The sequence below is a fragment of the Bacillus rossius genome, chromosome 1, assembly GCF_032445375.1.
Source record: "Bacillus rossius redtenbacheri isolate Brsri chromosome 1, Brsri_v3, whole genome shotgun sequence".
Classification (NCBI taxonomy): domain Eukaryota; kingdom Metazoa; phylum Arthropoda; class Insecta; order Phasmatodea; family Bacillidae; genus Bacillus; species Bacillus rossius.
The window spans coordinates 54,289,299-54,308,930 of record NC_086330.1 but is presented as its reverse complement, the minus strand read 5'-3'; the positions used below and the strand labels follow the sequence as shown (position 1 = coordinate 54,308,930).

The following is a 19,632-nucleotide window of genomic DNA, read 5'->3' as shown; positions in this document are numbered from 1 at the left end:
GGATCCACAGAGTAGATCACGAACCAGCGGAGAAGCTCTCGGTCCGAGGTCCAAGCGACAACGCTACAGAGAGCCGCTGAAGACAAGCAAACCACGGCCCTCAGCCTTCCCGACGTTGTGTCGTCGCTGTTCGTCCGCGGACAGCAGCGAACGGTCTTGTCCGAGGTTCGGTACGGGGGTGCGCAGTCGCCTTTAAAGTTGTACGCGACCGTCACTAACGACCCGGGCAGTCCACCGAGCCAATAAAAGAGAGAAAGAAACTACAAGCCGAGACCCGGAAGGTGGACTGAGTATACCCGGAGGTCCCGGCTGTACCCGGGTGGGCTGTAAATCGTCCTCTTTTATTCGCGAACTGCAAATTGCCAGCGTCGTCGTCGTCGTCGTAGGGGGGCGACGGCCGTATACCAGCTTTGTCTCCGGGCTTTGCCCTGGGAAATGGCGAGTATGGGGTGAGGGGGTGGGAGGGGGACGTCCCTTCCCCGCTATCCCCTCGCGGGAAGACACACCAGGGCAAGGAGAGTACAGGGTGAATCAGGGGGAGGGGACAGAGGCTGGTGGATAGACGCCGGCGGAATCCTCCCCACAGACGCCAAGAGCCCTGGATCGCAATCACAGCCACGTCCGACCACCCCCTCCCCCCTTTCCGTAAGTTCTAGCCAATAGCAAGCGGGTTACAGCGTCGAGGGTCGCTGCCGAGACCGGAGAAGCGATGTCGCCACTGTAGCGCAATCTCGTTACAGTATAAGCGCAGGACATCTGAACTCCGGTCATAGTTGAATTCCGACAATGACAAGAACATAGTAGTGCAGATCAGTGCGTATTGCGTAACACCTATGAAACTACAAGCATTAAAAAAAAATCTCTTTTGACACAACCTACAGGCGTAGGTAGATTTCGAAGTACCTATTTCTTCTTGATTAGTTCTGGAAATTTCTAATAACTTCTGGTACATTTCAAGAACTCAATGTACATAACATCCTACATGTTCTACAATATTCCAAAATAATTGTTGAAACATTTTCACATATTCCACGTAGCGAAAATGTTTCGAATGTTTTTTTTTTAAATGAATGCATTTATAATTGAATACCTTAGAATAAATAACATATTATTCCTACTGAAGTTGTTATGCATTGCATTTTTGACCTTCAAACACTCTTTTTCATCCCTTGTACCAATACGTGGTCATATAAAAATTTGCTTTAGACTAAGGTTTAAAATAATGTTAGAATTGTTTATAATAAATTCGAACGAATTTTATAGTAAGGAGGATTTCATTTTTTTTATTTGAACCAATATTTTTACGGTAATAGATCATCTCATCAAAATTGTTTCAGTCAATGTTTTGAGATAATGTTTAAGATTTTTGCAATAATTTAAGACTGATTTGACTATATTCGTACTAAAAAAGGTATGTTTTTTTTTAAAAACTTTCCCCGTTTCAATAATTTTTCATTTCTGCTGGCACGCCCTAGAAAATGCACCAGGTATAAATCACAGCTCGCAAAACACGATGGAGGGGTAGCAATACTGTAGTGGTAACTGCGAACTGAACATTTTCGGACCATAGTACGCTCACCGGACCGTGTTCCAGTTGAACCAAACATTTGTGTAAATTTATACATACTGTATTTTTACATTTTCGTCGTGTAACTCTAAAAAAAAAACAGTTTTTGTATTTTTTATACATTCCTGTGCAAAATTACTACTACATTATGTAATTTTACACTGAATGTAGGTGGATGGTATTAAAAAATAAACATAAGTGTCAAAAATATACATGAGCCGAGTAAATTAGCGATTCTTCTGAAGTCTTACTAAAATTTCATCAACATAAAGCATAACAACACGTTACGGTTTTTTTAATAATACCCCAACGGGAGCGTGTAGTTTTTCACAAGCAATATGGATTTTAAAACACTATTAGAAACTTTCAAATTAAATCAGATTTATTCCTGTGAGCCTATCGAGCAACATGGCTAGTGAAAAATAACAATATCGCGTAGTTTTACATCAAATGCATGTTTATATTCTAAAAACTTAACATGGGGGTTAAAATACACAATTGTCATGTACAAATTTTACACCTATATTCTAGCGCTTGCTATCAACACACAGGCCACAATATTGTTGCGGTTGTAATTTACTGCCCGCAACGAGTCGAAGAATTCTCGGAAGTATACGAACTTTACTCCTGATTGTTGTCCTACCTCCGTACTTTGACGTATTCCCGGTAACGTACCCTTCAAGCAAGACTAGCCTGCTGCAAATACGTGTCGTGCTCGGGGTCGCTTTGAGTGGAGGGGGTGACCACGTGATCGGTCACACGACTGTACCACCCCTCCTTCCCTCTCTCTCAGGCCTGCTCAGTCGTTTGAAAATGGAGTGGATGACGGGCTGAAGGGATATAAACAGGCCTGTCCTGGCCTAGTGAGATCAGAGTGTAACAAACCCGATTTTGACTTGCCCGAAGAATCACTGACGTCGGTGGTGTGACGGAACTTATCCCGTCTCTCGAGTATCTGCAGCACTGGAAGTGTGTGTGTACATGTCAAACGTGTCGGTAAACGACTTGGAACGAGTAGCAGAAGAGGGCTGCGGCCAGTCTTTTGTCCAGGCAGTCAGTCAGTGTCGCCAGGACTTGGAGTTCCTGCCTTCGTCCGCGCCGTCCAAGTCCGGCTGGAGCGCTGCTGGGGCAGGAGAGCGCCAGGCGACAGGCGTGTTGACACTGCGAGACAACTTGCTGCAGGGGCCCTGGACCTGACGACCTCTGAAGGACTGTAAGGCGAGTGTCCTGCTGGTTACAAACCAGTTTCACGAATTTTTTTTAAAAATTATTTTGTTCTAATCACAATACCATACAAGTATGTTGTGATGATATGCTTTACGAGACGCTAAGTTTTGTAATCATAAAGGTCATTGCTGTAAACTTATTTGTGATATACGCTTATTATATTTTGTTAATATTTTGTTAAAGACTTAAGCTTGTAGATAATATTGTAATTAAAAAATAAGTCCTTGTTTATAAATACATATATGATTTGAAGTGAGTTTCGATATTAGTTTGTTAGAGGCACCTGTAAAATAATTGTGAGACTCAAATGTGACTTGTTTATTGTACACCAGTAATTATCTTAAAGCAGTTCTTTACTATGTGCTTAAATAATAATGAATGTTGAATTTTAAACTATTGAACGGGTAACCATATATTTTGCAAAGATCTCCAGTAGAGTAATTTAGCCGTATTAATTCACTTTGTTTATAATACTTTTTCTCATGTCAAAAGCCCTTACTGATATTGTGATTTTGTTGGTTAATAGTCTTTCTCTGTGTACGTCTTTGTGTTCAAGACGAAGAATGCACAAGCTATCAAGACCACGCGAGTGTTCAATAATACTATCTTGCAAAGTGTTTTATTACAATTTCATGTTAATAAAAATTGCGTCTCTCATGGCACAGTTATTTTGTGTTCGCTCTAGTTAACTCCCTTATTTCCCCTCTCGAGGGGCAAAAATATGAAATACTTTCAAAGCCAGGAATCCCCAAACTTTTTCATTTCGTGGCGCACTGACAGGTTTAGTATTTTGCAGCGGCGCCCTACCTATTCGAAATATATGTATAATGATAAAAATATAACAAACATAATTTTTTATGACACAAGGCTCAGAAATGAAAACAACTACAATCTGAGGTTCTCATACCACAATCTGAGGCTCACGTAGGTGTGTGGGTGTATATATAGAATTGACACACAAGAATATATTATTATTAGAGTAAAATACTAAAAAATTCAGTGTCAAGTAAATCAATGTGACATGTGAGCATGGTGATCTCATTTCCGAATATAACCCGAGCGTGAGTACCGGCGAACGCAGCGCGCGATTTGAGTTGTTTATGGCGAATATAAGTAAGTTCAGTTTCCGGAGAAGAGAAAACAGGGGCGTCTCTTCTAAGCTATTCAATGTTTGATTGAGTTAAAAATCATTCGAAATATTTAAGCTGCATGGACCATGAGAAAATGTAATTGATAATTTTTTTTTAACATTGGAGGACATATAGGATATCATGTGCATTAAGTTATTAAAATTTTCCAGAAATTTATAGAATTTTCCAGAACATTCCCAGGATAAATATGTATTTTTTTCATCTACCTAATCCCCTTAAGCTGTGCCGATAGGGATTTTTTTATGCATTCTTCACATTTAAATTGTCATTAAATTAAATGTAATTTATAGCCATGATATGGTCACGTCTGCATGATTACATAGTAAATTGGGTGAAGCCGATTTTTCTTCTTTAATATAATGGTCTGTATGCCATGTTGGTTAGACGCCGAAAACATTGGCTGAAGTGTGTAGTGTTTGCGTTGTGAAAACAGTTTCAAAACACTGTATACTATGGTAGTCACTGTTTTTAACGACGCAGATTCTATTTCATACTCATTAACCTGCATCAGACGCAGTCAAGCACAATATTCGCAATGTTTTGGATGGAACACTATGGTGAGGGTGACGTAAAGATGTAGCTTCACCTAAGTCACAGCGTGCTGTCTCCTGACAATTCCTAACTCCATGTTTAGAGCAGTGCAGATTGTATGTGTGTGTGTTGATTTTTTTACCTGTGTGTGCTTATTGTGAACGAACATTGGATTCGGATGGTTTAGTAGTGTGTTAAGGCCTTAATAAATATCTATAATTCGCTCACCAAGTCATAAGTCATCTTCGAGAAGCCAGTGCTTTGTCTTGCACGAATACTCTGGCTCACAAAGCGTAAATTGAACTGGATCAATAATCAAAAAAGTGTGTCCATCCGTCATCCGTCCGTCAATCACGTGACATGCAGCCAATCCGGTTGCTTCACAAAAATCCACCCGATCTCCGGTAAAAGGTTTGCCAAAGCTTAAAGGGGCCCGCCTCGTCAGAGGTGTATGTGTGTTAGTGAGGCGGAATGATAAGCGTGTCGCTCGCTGGTGCTTCTAGCGCGGTATAGCCTCTAAGAGCAAGGCTCTGAACTGGCGCGCAGTCTTCTCGTCGTCACAGGATAACTGTGAAATTTGAGCGGTGACCGTAACATTACATGGCAGAGAAATGAAGATAAATGTGTAATTCAAGTCCCTTAAGTGCTTTCAAGAATATTTACCGGTTATTTTACGCCTAAAAATTACTCTGAAAATATGCATTTTAGCCATTTTAACTCTTCTAAAAATACGGTTTAAAAACTTAATCCGAAATCAACAGTATTTTTGTGCCCGCAGTGAACTCTTAAATGCTTTTCGTAAACACACCTCACTCGGATATCCTGAGTAGTTTTGAAATCGCGTTGTTTTTCCTGAAGCTCTGCGCACCGTATGTGTGCCCGGGTAGGCGGAGCCCTTAACTTAGGACGGACTGAAGGATAAAATTATAATCTAAAAATTTTTACATAGTATTCCCAGCTAAGTTTTAGTACTCTAAAATAAGGTTTTCAAGATTATTCATTTGTTTAGATGCTTTCACGACATGTTTATAACTTCAGTTCGGAAAAAAAAATTAAGTCTAATTTTTTTAAACAGAAAATGATAAAGTGTGATAAATTACATTCGGTTACTCAGAAGTTAATAAATAATTATAAAATTGAAAAAAATTGTAATTTATTAAAAGTTGTTAGCTCACATGTTCGTCAAACTAATTATCTTTGCGAGACAAAATATGTCACAAATTTAATTTCTTTCGTCAGCAGGCAGAACTGAAACGAAAAAAAAGTATTGTGACGAATGTGCACAACGTTGTAAATCGCTAGGCTAGCTAACGGACGGATGGATGGCGAAAAGACGGGATGGATGACGGACAGGTGGATGACGGACAGGTGGATGACAAACGGACGCAACGAGCTGTCGTAAAACTTCGGCTGTAGTCTCGGAACAACGGTGAAAAATAAAATTCTAAATACAGGTTCACTTGAATTCAAACATGAAGTTTGCTGTAATTTTATTTTGGTAATCCTAGTACGGCCTCAGATTCACTTGTTCTAAGTAGATATACGTATTGCCACCTTTATAAGCGCCAGGTTTCCCCAGGTTTTATTCCGCCGATAGTGGAGTCTGGAATTTCGATAAAAGAAAAGTAAAATCCCATGTTCAATCCTAGAATAGGTGGTAGCATGTTTAGAGAACCAGTTCCCGGTGGTCGCAACTAGAATGCTATTAATGTGACCCTAATCTATATATCGATCTATATTAATAGAGGAGGGAGTTCGTCTGATTGTAGTTCGTCTAGCGCGACAAAATTTGACCGGGAGCCGTGAAATTCAGTAGATTTTCCAGAGGGGGTCCATTCACACCTCGAAGAGGTTTTTTTCTTCTAAATTAATGATAGTTCATTTTTAATTTATAGTTTTACTGATTTTAAGTTACATTTTCCCGGTAGTAATAATTGAAACGGCTGTTGTAATTATTGATAACGCATTCTTCGTCTCCAGGCAACGGCGAGTGCATTTTTGATGCCCTATTCACTATCTGATTTTAAAAGCGTTTGTAACTTCTGAATCCAATAACACGTATTTGGTAGGCTATATATTTCTCCCCGGTTATGTAAGTGCTATCGATTTTGAATTTCAAAAGTTAATTTTTTTTTATTCGAGGCGCGGCACTGGCGTATCCCCGAGGAAGGTCGTGTATAATGAATGAGATGTGCGACAGTGTCTCGCCTGCAAAATGTCGTAGAGAAGCGCCGGTGCATAAACTTAAAATAAGATAATGTAGGATATGACGGAAATAATGAGCGGGATGTGTGAGGAACATGAGTTCCCCGAGGGAAAAAAAATCGGCTCGCGGCAACGTCAGCCACGTTTCTTACTGGTTCCCTGGCTGGGAGAATCGAACGCGGATCGGTGAGTGATCCGACTACTCAAACCCCGTGGTGCCGTCACTGCAAAGAAGTTCTGTCAGTGGCGAGTAGCCAAACTTTGCTAGATCTTTCAACAAAGTGGAAAACAATTAACAGTGTAGATTACGTTGTAGTTGGTTAGAAAATGATTTGAAACCCGAATGAATGTGTAAAATAGTTGAAAGTTCATTAAAAACGAAAGGATTATATTTTAAGACGAAAATATGTGAGGGCGGTGTGTTTGCGGCGTTGCACTCTGTCCACACACGTGGACCCCAAGTCTGGCGTGAGATCGCGGCGTAATGAAGAGCCCAGCTGCGCAATCAAACGACCCCGGGGGTCTATCTTGCGCTCCCCTGGAGTTCCGTAACAGGGCATTTCCTGCCTCGGATGTTAACGGCCACTTTAAGTCGATGACGATGGCCCTGGATGATTGCTCGGCCGTCGCTTCTTTCCCATTCCCCTTGGCCGGCCACTTTCAATCATCAGCCGCTCCGCACCAGAGGTGCTTCTCGTCGTGGTAGGGGTGCAAACATTAGCCAATAGCGCGTCTCCTCCTGGCCCAGTCGGCCCAATCACGCAGCTCAAGAGTAACATCGACAAGTGTTCTTGAGAGCAGCTAAATGAATAATTATTCAAACCCTCCTTTCAAGATAATAAGGATTGGCAGGCAATAGCCTACAAAAATGTTGGAGGTTATAATTTTTATCCTTCCGCCGAAAGTTTAAGCTTGGCAAACAACTGACGGACGGATGGGTGGACATTTCTGGGGCATTCTTATTGGCTGCAGGTCTCGTGATTGAAATATGGACACAAGTGTCGGACTATTATAATATCGGCTTTATTTTTTCAAATTGCTATTAGTAGTATACAATAGTAGGTCCAGCGGCAGGTTTCAGAGTGAGGATTGTGTGGATTGTGGACTGTGTCCACAATATTGGATTCTGACATCACGGCGGCCGTATTGGATGAACTTAAACTTAACCTTTGACTTTTAAATTGACCTTGACCTTCAAAATTTGCCAAAAATTGCTAATAATGACTCAGTGTTCCTCAAACGTTTCCCAAAGTACGCAAAAATTTTAAGTTTTAAGAAAAAAAAACATCCACCAAAAATTCTCAAAAAATCAGAAAAACAAAAATTTCCCTAGTTCAAGGAAACAATTCTCGTTTTTAGGGAAGAATTCTCGTTTTAGTCCTGAAAAATGTCAACGACTTGAAAATTCCTTAAAGCGGCTTAAATTCCCCATGGGAAAACCACCCTAAGCCGCCGAGGTCATGACCTCAAATATTAGAATGTCACGGCCACCATTTTGAATTATGACTTCACCGTTGCATATTTTCGTTACGGCCGCCAGCTATGATATCCGAATTTTTTGCTAAAAAGTCGGAAAAATAAAAAAAAATTAAATGATTAAATTTTAATAAAAATTCCACATTTTGTAATTATGACGTCACTTCCGCTATCTTTAATATCCGTTATATTATCAGAAAAAAATTGAAAAAAGTTGGTTTATAAATTAACAAAATAATTTATCGAATTTTGATAAAATTTTAATTAAAAACATACTTATGTCATGACATCCTCGGTTAGAACCGGGCGAGAGCTTCCACAGAAGCCAATGACAAACTAACCTCTCACCACTTATGTCAAGGTAGATATATCGCCAGATAGTATGACGTAATACCCGCCATCTTGAATTATATGCTTAAAGCCTCCATCTTGATTTCGTCTGCTATAGGACGCTACCGCCATGTTAGTTTAATTTTCACACACTAGAGTGCAGTAATTATTTAGTACCACGGCGCCCGTCATCTTGACATTTTGGCAGCCATATTGGATAACTGTATTTATATAAGCTAGAAATTTGGGAAAAATTCCCAAATTCGTCAAAAAAATTACTTATTCAAATTATGATTTATTCAATTGATTACTGTCCTTGGTTCGATACTTGATCGATCCAAAAAAGGTAATTTTAGGTACAAAAATTCTCATTCAATAAAATATTGTGGAAAGTCGTAAAATAGGCTTACATTAATCTACTACCAAACACCAATAAGCCGATGATGACATACTGGCTGCCATATTGAAAAATTGAAATAATAATAAACTATAAATTCGGAAAAAAATTCTAAAAATATTTTAATAATGTAACATTGATTCAATCGATATCCGTCCTTGGTTAGAATCTTGGTCAACTACATGAGTAACGAAAGCTTAAAATAAATATTAAATTCTGTTTCCTATTACGTTAATGGAGTTTATTAATCATTCTCTCAACGAATAAAATACTCTATACAAGATACATGTCCGACGAAACACAAATGTTGCCGATGTGCCTCCCATGGAAGTATAATTTTTCGATACTTGGAATATATTCCAACCAGGTCTTGTTCAATGTCAGATATATAGACCAAGCGTCTCCGAACCAAGATATATTTTTTGATGATACTCAAAAAATAAATTTTAAACAAACCATGTTCAATGTCAGGCGTTTACACCAAGTATCTTCGAACCACGGGACCAATCATGTCCTGAGTGCAGACTTAACGATTCTTAATCAATGAAAAGGAAGCACAACTTTAATAACAATAAAAAGAAAAGCACACTTGGAAGCACAGTAAACGAAAGGAAGCACAATTGGAAGCACATTCAACGAAAAGGAAGCAAAATTAAAAGCACAATAAACGAGAAGAATGCACAAAAAAAAAGGAAGCACAATCGGAATTTCAATCAACGAAAATGAAGCACAGTCAATGAAAAGGAAGCATAATTGAAAGACAATCAACGAAAATGAAGTACAATAAAAAAATTAAACATTTGGAAGCATAATCAACGAGAAGAAAGCACAATTGGAAGCTAAATCAACGAAAAGGAAGCACATTTAGAAGAACAATAAAAAAGAAAGCTAGCTGTATTACGTAAATTGAGGCTTCATTATAAATAATTAAAAATTTTTTTTTAAAATATAAATATTTGATTTAGTTTTTCAATATTATTCAAATAAAAGTAAAACAAGTGATATTATTTGTAGCCAGCTTCCCTCATGTCTTTAAGATTGAAGGCTACATTGTCAATGTGCGAATAGTTACCTAATCGAACCTATGCCACCAACAGTCTCAGGCGATCAACCAAAATGTTAATCTCTTCTGCTATCGAAATCTTCCTGAAATATCTGTTATTAATATTTTTAAGATCACTTTCGACCCAGTGTTAATCGTAAGCTTGATCAGAATAATTTATTTTATCACGCCGTTTCCATCGTTTCGGTCTCAGGGCTTCACATTTTTCGATCTTGCCAACTTTAGGTACTTCATCACTGTCTTTGGTCTTGTCACATCCTCAGAGTCACTGTCACCATCATCGTAGAATACAGAATATTCACAAAGATTATTGTAAGAATTCGAAATCGTTGACGTTGAAGCTTCTTCATCGTCTTAAAGCATCCTTTTCAAATGCCCATCATTTTGACAAAGTACGGATGATCTACTTAATTCAGCTTGAATTTATTCTCACTTTTCATGGTAATGATACTTCCATTGTCTTCAGCCTTCCATAAATCACCAACGTCCTTCAATTTAAGTTCTTTGTCGAGATCAGGAGAGCTATAAACATAATCTTGTTCAAGACAAGGAAAACTTTTGATGTAATGTAGAAAGCCTCCTTTAGAATAGTAGCTCCATATTTGTCCTCTATCTTGGCTTAGTAAGTAAGTAGGCTTAGCGTTACAAGTTTTGCCATGTCTTTTTAAGCTCTCTCTTGTGTAATTGTCTTGCTACCACGAACTTAAGTTATCATTTTGTGTAGCGTATTTTTAACATAGTCATTCTTATCGCATAGTCTACCATTCTTTCTCAAGATAAATTCCTTGCTGCAGAACTTACACCTGTGACCTTTCGATACAGCGGCAGACCTCGAACAGGGATCCATATTAATTACTGAGACTAGTAGCAGATGTTTATTGAGGGTTTTAAATTGGAACCATTACTTAGATAGAATTTTTAATATTTTGACAAACAGAGTTAATTTATGTCTTGCAAGAAACTGGCTGCAAGTAGTTCCTATTTCTGGTAACAGATGGCGTCACGTGTTGTGTTGAGTGAAATATTATTTTTTTTCTGTGAGATGCGTTATGTTTACTCACGGTCGCAAAAGAAGGAAGGCTTCGCTAGACATCAAGGAAAATGAAGTTCGTCTTGCATGATAGTGCTTCTCAACTGTCTCAAGGCATGTTATCTGACTGAGTAATGGATGTTTTTGGTATGAATTCCATCTGATGAAAATATTGCAGTGTTGATTTCGTAACAGATATTCAATAACTAAACGAGACACTGAAAAAATTGCTTGTCCCAGTACCAAACATATATTCTCGGGAATAACCAGAATCTCTCTGAGAATAACAGCAGTAGTCTTACGAAAAAAAACAACAATAAATAAATATTTACAGGAATAACCAGGACCACACGGAGAAACCAACAGAATATTGACAGTAATAATCAAGAGAACATGGAGAGAACCATCAGCAATATCGCTAGAAATAATCAGGAGCAAGCGGATAAAAACCTACAAAATAATGACAGGAATAATCAGGAGCACACGGAGTAAACCAATGCACGTTTTCCTACATCAAAATCACGGAACCACAAAAAAAAATTAAACTAAATGAAAATCAAACTAACATGGCTATAGAACCCTCTGGCAGACGAAAACAATATGGCGGTCTCCAGTAGACGAAAACAACATGGCGGGTGCGACGTCATAGTAGCTCTCTCTCGATAAATCTACCTTGGCATTGATGGTGGGAGGTGAGTCTGACGACTTCTTTTGAGGAAGGTTTTATCGCCATTTTTATCTCTCACCGAATTCGACCTGAGGACTCTATGATGTGTGTTTTAATTATATTCTTTTACAAATTTATAAATCAATTTTTTACAAGTTTTAAAATGTTTTCAAAGTTTTTGTTAATAATTATAGATTTTAAAGATGGCGGATGTGATGACTAATTTTTAAATTTTGGCACATTTTCAATTAAAAAAATTGTTGTATAAAGTTTTTTATAACTTTTAAAATTTTTCACCAATTTCTTGCATAAAAATACGAATTTCCAAGATGGTGGCCGGTACGAAAATTGTAACGGTGATGTCAAAATTCAAAATGGTGGCCGTGACATCCTAATGGTCGAGATCATGACCTCGGCGGCTTAGGGCGGCTTGTCCATGGGGAATTTAAGCCGCTTTGGGAAATTTTCAAGACGTTTACATTTTTGAGGAGTAAAATGGAAAAATTTCCCTCAAAACGATAATTTTTCCCTTGAAATAAGTTTTTTTTTAAAAATATTTCTGGTAGATTTTTTTTTTTAAACTTTATATTTTGGGTATTTTGGCGAATTTTGGAAAACATATATTAGGAATTATGAGTAATTTTTGGCCATTTTTGGTAATTTTTGAAGGTTAAGGTCAATATTAAGGTCGAAGGTCAAGGTTACGTAACCGTATGGTCGCTGTGACGTCTTAATCCAAGATGGCGGACACAATTCACACACTGAACTCTGCCGTCGGACTTACTTTTATATACTACTGCATTTTAAAATATTCTACTATCCAGTTTAGTTTTTAAAAAACATCAGTGCATTGGGTCTGCCTCATCACAAACTGGTCTTGAAAATTTGAGTAACGTTCATATTACTTCCTAACTTATAACTACTAAAACATTTGTAACCGAACTCCCTTTAGGGTCACTTTATTACAAAAGATAATATGAGGGAGAAATTTTTCGTACCAAGAATTCCAATCATACCTCCGAACTACCCATTTTGATTCAAAATATAAAAATTTCCTCTTAATTTATACTTTTTATTGACAGTAAATCACAAAAGGAGATATTTTCTAAAGTATGTACAAAACTGTGTATTAGTTGTTTCAGCCATGAACGGCAACTAAACGTGGCAATTTGTCAGATCTGAGATTCCACCTAATTGTTTGCGCATGCTTCGAAATCTAAAACACAGAAAATAAATTTGTAATGTAACTTTTACTTTAGTGAACAAACTCAATCTTTTCTATCTTAATAATCTGTGTAAATTATTCTTTCCACGCAAACAAAGTCGTTATATTCAGTTTTTTGTTCTTTTGAATTTTAACGTTTTCTTTTTGATCCAACAATATTGAGAATTCAGTATCATAAAAACTACAACAAGTATCACAGTATACCGTATGATTGAAGCGGAAACCCAACTTAGTCAGTGGAAGTGATTTCTCAACATTCCCGGAATACATTATTTCTCTTTTTGCAGCTGGCTTGGTGATCGAACTCTTCACAAAGGAAGGAAATGAAGGTTTTCATGTTTCGCACCTACGTCTCTACTTTTCGTGGATCTAACTGCGCTACGGAGATCAGCACACTGAACAGCAGATGTTTGTTGGAGGAGAGGCACAGTAGTCGTGCACACGGCAAGGGATCGATGGACAGCGCATCTGCAGGGTGAGTCTGAATTCGACCAAAGAACTTCAGCTTCAGGTCCATCACAACAAAATGAGTTGAAAATTTATAACAGCTTGTGGTCTTAAGTGCATTCCAATACTGGCATACGTCTTTGAAGTTGTGGCACAGCAACATTTTTATTGAAAATATTTAATAAAATACACCGACCGTCTGGAATCTGCTTAATTAAATGTATTTCTACAACCACCACGAATTTTGTCGCTGTCGCAAAATTATTTCATTGAAATAATTGTCGGTGGTATTTTTTATACGAGGAGAAGACGGTTATCATTTAAATTTGGAACAAATAAAGCCAAAAAGAGACGCAGAAACAAATAAAAAGATCACTTCAAAATTTTTTTATGCATTTAGCATAATGGTTAGAGACAACGAGGAATACAATAATATTATTAATGCCCGTAATTTATTTCAACAGTTTTTAGTTGATATGTACGCAAAAATAGAGGCAGAACGAACGATGTTCATACGACAGAATCAAATGAAATTGCGTACTGTAGAGTAAATGCATCCATTTAAACGACGCAATCATGAATGACAGTAACGTGGATAACATTGGAAAACACGTGGAAAATAAAGGCGTTACCCCAATTATTTAAATAAAAATATTTTGCTACAGAGACAAAATTCGCGGTAGTTGTAGAACTCTGTTCATTTAAACATAATCCAGACGCTGAATGTTCTATATTAAATACTTTCTCCATTTACAAAATAAATGTTGTTCAGCGCCTTCTTCAAAGGTGCATACCAGCCTCGGCAAACACTCTAAACCATAAGTTTTATTCAATTTTTTCAACATATTTTGTCATGATAGACATGCAGCTGAAATTTTTCGGTCGAGTACAGACTTATTCAGTATATAATGATTTTTCACAGCAGGTAAACGTATCAATAGTTGCCGTTTGGCAGTGTATTCCCCCACAGGGTGATAAATTTCATCCTCATTCCCGCTACCACTCAAATGAGGGCCAAATCTGACGCCACTCACGGAGGGGTGAATTAACCACGAGTCTTCGCTACAAAAGGTAAACTCGCACAAAGGCTTGAGGCAACGGGAGAGCCAAAACTCGTGCAGAAGTCAAGATAATCCGACATGGAGGCATCCAATATGGCGGCTACAACGTTACACTTATGGGAGTAATTTATGGCTTGGTATAAGGGGTGGTCGTTAGTTTAGGTCATACCGGGCTGTTGGGAATGAACCCAAGACCATAAACTTATGAAAGTGAAACTCAGCGATAACAGTCATCAAGGTCCTTCTCATCGAAGAGTAAAACATATTTAGAGTGGCACCCCACTAAGGATGCATCGTGCTATAAATATTATTTTATTATTTTTATACTAGGCTTGACTTTTTCCGATTTGTTAAAAATTAATTTATTTTTGGCTAACTTTGGAAATTTGTGAAGAAATGTTTTTGAGACAAAAAAATTTTTTTTTCCTAAGCGTCATTTAGTTTTGGAAATTCATAAACCGAACTTATAATTAGTGAATATGACTCATTTACTCAGGGTAAATAATTCTGCTCTCAATAAGTATATGCAAAACGATTTAATAATATCATGAACCGGAATTCGAGCCCACGTTCTACAGGATGCAAGTATAGTGACTTATTACTACGTTCCCTCACTTGGACTCTGATGGTCTGAGGTTCGAGATGGCATGAATATAACGACCAAATTTCTTTAAATGGTCCGTGCCATGTCACTTTGTCTCAGATATGACAATTTCCAAGGGTAGCACCAGTGGTGCCCATTTCCCAAGTGTAACTTCTGAACCCATCACATTAAGTTTCAAACACTGACAACTACATTCAGTTGATTATAAACGCTGTTGACAGAAAACACAGTAGCAATAGTATAGTAGACAATTCGCAATACTTTCAAGAAATGTCGACTTTAAGTAGAGTCATAACATAGACTATAATTTTTATGGAGCAAACTTGTGTTGGATAATAAAGAAATAATCGGGAAAAAAAAATGCAGTAACCTAACTAATTTTATTTTTTATTTCTAATTGTATTTTAACCAGAAAAATTAGAAAAATGTCGCAGTAGTCTAGCACCATTTTATATGTTTTTGAGTTTTGAAATATGGCAATGGTGAAGTAAATGTGACTTTTACTACGTCATAGTATGCCAACTTCTGACAATTACTAACTCCATGCATAAAAAAAATATTTTTACAATACATATTTTATGTCATCGCATTTTGAAAAATAAAAAAATAAAAGTGTATTTAGAAACTGTAAAGTATCCTTAAGCCAATTAAAGACTGTGTCACCTAACTTGTCTCAAATTTGACATATATCAAAGAAATACCAGTGGCAGAATGTTACGAAGGCCATTGGTACTAATCTTGAGAACTGTCAGGTTTGGGACAAGCTACGTGACACAAACTATACATGAAGAGCAGAGCAGTGACTCACTGGACTTAACTTCCCTCACGCAGCCAGCCACGGGCAGCTTGGTACTTCACGAGACAGAGCAAGCGACTAGCGCCAGGCACTGGCTCCTGTTGGCTGAGTGGTTCCAAAACATGAGAAGTATGTGTACCACGGGAATAAACATGCCAACTGCTGAAGATAAGGCTGACATCGATGTACTTTCTGCTTGCACAGCCAACTAAGAATCTAAGAATAGTCTAGCAGTGATAAGGATGATGATAGTTTACATTTGTGCGTACCATCACACAGGAGCGTACGCAGAATTTCATTTCTTTATGAAAAAGGTTGGAGAGGGGGGGGAGAGAGGAAAAGAACCACTTTGTTCGTTGTTTGATTTAAAATTCGTTCGTACAAAAGATAGATTTATGTCGCTTCACTCCCTTGCGTACGCCCCTGGTGATTTTAAATTTTGAAAGAAATATCTATTAAAAACTATACAATAATTCACACGAAAAGATTGCAATTGAGAGAGATTAACTATCTAATTACTAAGTAATTTAGTAATGAATTATCTCATATTATTAATAACTCATTAAATTCAGAATATAGACATTCATCGTAATCAACATGATATAAATTGTAAAATAAAGAATCTAAGAATAAACGAGCAAGTATAAACTAATTTTAAGGTTATTAATAATATAAGACTGTTTGTGTTTATATTATAAGATGAAACATTAAAGTGGTAGTGATGTCATGAGTTAAAACAGATTAATTGCAGTGTTAAAGGCATCATGAGTACTAAAATAAATCATAGTAATTAATACACATATTTTTAGTAATAAAATAAGCGTAGCGAATATGAATATTAGACTGCTATAAAGTAGTAAGCTAACACTTACAGGCAAAACCAGCAGAAAGAAGCATTCAAACAATAAACTTTATAAGACAGCATATTTGCGATCCTGGTTAACACTCACGAGGCAACAGGCCTGCTTTAAAGTCACTGAAAGGAGTCCTGCGCTTCGCTCAACAGCGCGCATATTTCTTAGCGCTGCAGTCACGTTTTGTTCGTTTTTTTGTTATAATTTAGCTTCTTATCCTTGTGTCGCTATACAAGCAGAATATATTGCATTACAGCAGTTTATAAATTATAATTTAGCTAGTTTTGTGAAGTGGATTAACACCTGGAAGACAAATGCAGTAATACATATCGTAAGAGCGGATGCAATAGAAAAACTAAATTTAACTGTGCAACAGCTTGAAAATTATAATTTTAAGAGTAAAATAAAAATTCCTGGTTTCTAAGATTAGAAATACGCGAAATTTAAGGTAAAAATGAATTGGTTTTATAACCATGCAAGTTATTAACTGGGTGACAACATGAAAATCCTTATTTACCTTTCCCCATATCTATTACTATAATAAAACAGTATTTTTTTTTTCTGTCTGTCTGTCTGTTTGTACGCGGTGTTCTACAAAACTACTATACGAATTTTAATGGGGTTTTTAAGTTAACTTGAGCGTAGCAGAGAAAAAAATATAAGCTTTATTTCATCAAAATCGGCTCAAGGAAAGAAAATAAATCTTAATTTTATGACATACAATATAATCATTATAAGAAGCCATTAAGTTTTGCTATTGTAAGGAACTAAGTAGAGAGTAAGAAAAAATAAAGATCCTGACAGTTTTTAGTGTCGCCATATTTGTTTCAATTTTCAATACCCTTTTTGTGTATTACAAATTAAATTGCAGAAAAAAATCATGTTTCATAGACACATAAATAGTGTGTGTGTCATTTCTCTATGTCCACGAGGTCTCGCCGCGTCAATTTTCTCCTTGGGGCGAACCCGTCCGCTTAATTAAATAAACAGCTTTTATCGTTGAATAATTTCATGATTTATTTCATGAAAATTTGCTCTCATAAAAAAGTTAGTTTTATAGACATTCAATAGGTGTCTCTCTCGCTCTCTCTCTGAAAATCAATCTATGAATCGTTACTAATTTATTTCCTTTATTCATATCAGGATCTTTGTTTGTTGTGGTTGCGTGTTTTTCTGGGAATTGTTACAATATGTAAGGTTGTGTTTAGTTGCAAATTTGTGTTTTATTATTGTGTGAGTTTTCGGGTTGGTTCCCATCTCTTTAAGCTGCCAGCAAAGATAATAAATCATAGCTGAAAGGAACGAGTACGTAAAGTAGGTTTCATTGTTTAATATTCACCAATAATGTTACACATTATCTATTTTCCTATTCGATACAACCAATACATTACCTAACATGAGAGCACAGCTGGGTGGTAATTATCATGCGGAAGAATTTTCCGGTGTTCTATTAAAAGTTGGAGAAGGTGCCCTCCCTGAGCAACACGGTCAGGTGACGCTTCCAGAAATACTTGGCCGAGTCGTATCTTCGGAAGACGAACTCATACGTTCGGTATTCGGGGATCTGTCAAACATACAACATCAGGAACATACGTGGTTATGTGAACGTGCCATACTCACTCCAAGAAATGACCAAGCTGCTGCAATCAATGAAAAAATTTTAAACGAATTGAATGGGGCTGAAGTGGTTTACACATCGTTTAACAGCGTCCTTAATCAGGACGACGCCACTAATTATCCAGTTGAGTTTTTGAGTTCTCTCACTGCAAGTGGTCTTCCTGTTCACAAAATTGTTCTCAAAGTCGGTGTTCCAATAATGCTTCTGAGGAACCTTACTCCCCCAAAATTGTGCAATGGAACCCGACTTAAAGTAACTGCTCTACAACGAAATATAATCGAAGCTGAGATTCTTACTGGATGTGGCTCAGGTGAAACTGTTTTCATACCACGCATACCGATCATCCCGAATAACTTCCCGTTCGAGTTCAAGCGCACACAGTTTCCAATAGCAGTTTGTTTTGCGATGACAATAAATAAGTCTCAGGGTCAGAGCCTTAAGGCAGCTGGTGTAGACTAAGGTCTGATTGTTTTTCCCATGGCCAGATGTATGTGGCTTGCTCGTGGGTCAGTAATGCAGACAATCTTTACATTCTAGCTCAAGACGGGAAAACAGTAAATGTGGTTTACAAAGAAATTTTATGAAGTGTCTTCCCGACATTACATTTGAAAGTAGAAACATATTTACCCAAAATTTAGGTAGTAACATATTTTTATTGCAAAGACTGAAATAGAGGAGAGAAAAATTATCATTTGTGAACATAAGAAAACTACTACAACTGTATCAACTGTTATGTTATAATGTTTAAATTTCTAAATGGAGGAAGATAATACAAAATTCCATGCGGAAAAAGTCGTGGGCAGCAGCTACGTATAGCTATAGGTATAGGGCTATGCATGCTGATTTTTCATATACTGCATGGATGCGAACATGTAAGAATAATCTATCTATCTTACTATAATAAAACAGTAGTTCGTTTTTTGTCTGTCTGTCTGTCTGTTTGTACGCGGTGTTCTACACAACTACTATACGAATTTTAATGCGGTCTTGCATATAACAGTCATTACTTAATTATTTGCCTTCAATGCAGTTACCTTATTTTACGTCCAGCGAAGCGGGCAGGTTCGGCTAGTGTATCAATAAATTGTTTCCTTGCACAGTGATTCATTAAAATGTGGTTTAAAATAAAACATGATTTATTTTGTTGTATCTGGAGTATGTTTTTCTTCCGTTTTCCTCACAGCAACGGTAGTTTCGCATCTGAAGGCAGTTTCGTACTGCATTTATCACAGCAGCAAGCTTCATTAGCAAATTGTAATTAATTACTGATAATAAAATGTATGACGTATGTCAAGAAGTTCTCTTTGGCTGAGCTCATTGAGATAACTACCAAAAAGATTTTTTTTTATTTGGACATTAAATTTATTTTCTTTGAAACTGTTT

The 19,632-nt window shown here is 37.1% G+C and overlaps 1 protein-coding gene across 1 annotated transcript in view; it reads right to left on the bottom strand.

Annotated features, from left to right (window-relative positions):
- LOC134536153 (FMRFamide receptor) overlaps nucleotides 1–15,871 on the bottom strand; it is a 289,995-nt gene extending 274,124 nt beyond the window's left edge. Inside the window, exon 1 of the mRNA XM_063375781.1 lies at nucleotides 15,790–15,871. The gene's annotated coding sequence lies outside the window, so the exon portion shown is untranslated. The remainder of the gene's footprint in view (nucleotides 1–15,789) is intronic.
- Nucleotides 15,872–19,632: the final 3,761 nt, after the last annotated feature.